The sequence below is a fragment of the Arachis hypogaea genome, chromosome 13 (genome assembly GCF_003086295.3).
Source record: "Arachis hypogaea cultivar Tifrunner chromosome 13, arahy.Tifrunner.gnm2.J5K5, whole genome shotgun sequence".
Lineage (NCBI taxonomy): Eukaryota > Viridiplantae > Streptophyta > Magnoliopsida > Fabales > Fabaceae > Arachis > Arachis hypogaea.
The window spans coordinates 108,922,841-108,923,970 of NC_092048.1; the positions used below are offsets into that span (position 1 = coordinate 108,922,841).

At 42.8% G+C, this 1,130-nt stretch overlaps 1 non-coding gene across 1 annotated transcript; it reads left to right on the top strand.

The window, feature by feature from the left end:
- Positions 1-227: 227 nt before the first annotated feature.
- On the top strand, positions 228-331 carry LOC112739959 (small nucleolar RNA R71). Its single transcript, XR_003170892.1, has one exon. It is a non-coding gene; the product is annotated as a small nucleolar RNA R71 (small nucleolar RNA).
- Positions 332-1,130: the final 799 nt, after the last annotated feature.

The window sequence follows — 1,130 nt, forward strand, 5'->3', positions numbered from 1 at the left end:
TTTGGGCTAGAATTGTATCAACCTGGTTCAGCTCCATGACTCCCTTAGTGTTGTGCCTTTCTGATGCATAGTAGTACTCATTCTCAGCCACTGTCTCGATCACTTCAATGGCTTCTTCCACAGTCTTTTTCCTGTTCAATGAACCTCCTGATGAATGGTCTACAGCCTTCCTTGATTCATAAGAGAGCCCATCATAGAAGATGTGCAGTTGCACCCAATCATGGAACATGTTTGGTGGGCACTTCCTTGTCAAGTCCTTGAATCTCTCCCATGCCTCGTAGAGAGTTTCACCATCTTGTTGTCTAAAAGTCTGAACCTCAGATCGAAGCCTATTGACCTTTTGTGGAGGGTAGAAACGTGCCAGAAACTTGCTTTCCACCTCATCCCATGTTGTTAGACTCCCCCTTGGGAATGATTCCAGCCACTTAGCTGCTTTGTCCCTAAGTGAAAATGGGAACAAAAGCAGTTTATAGGCATCTTCCTGGACTCCATTGGACTTCACAGTGTCACAAATTCTCAGGAATTTTGTGAGATGTTGGTTTGGGTCTTCATTAGCACTTCCTCCAAAGGAACAATGATTTTCCACAAGTGATATTAGCTGTGGCTTGAGCTCAAAATTGTTGGCCTGAATGGGTGGTTTCTGGATGCTACTACCACAATTCCCAGAGGTTGGGTTTATGTATGAACTAAGAACCCTCCTCTCAGGATGGCATCGTTTCCATCAGCTCTCTCATGGTTGTGAACTTCTCTATCCATGTTGAGATCTAAAGCTTCCTCAAAATTGTCCTCAGATTCTCCTTCAGATTCCTCTTCTCCCACTACTCTCTTCCCTCTTGCTTCCCTTCTAAGTCTATGAAGGGTCCTCTCTGGTTCGGTATATGGAGGAGTTGATGTCTCTCCTCTCCTACCTGTCATACACGAACACAGCTCAAACACAAACAAGTGAAATACTCTTGGTTAATGGAAGAGTATGGTTAGCTCAATTGAGGAATTAATTCAAACAGTTAGTGAGTCAGTGAGTTAGTTGCATGAGTTTAAAGGCATAAAGAAGGAAAGCATGTAACCAAGTGCAGAAATTAAAATTCAACAAGTATCTTGAACAGAATTAACAAAGCAAGAGAAAATTGCTC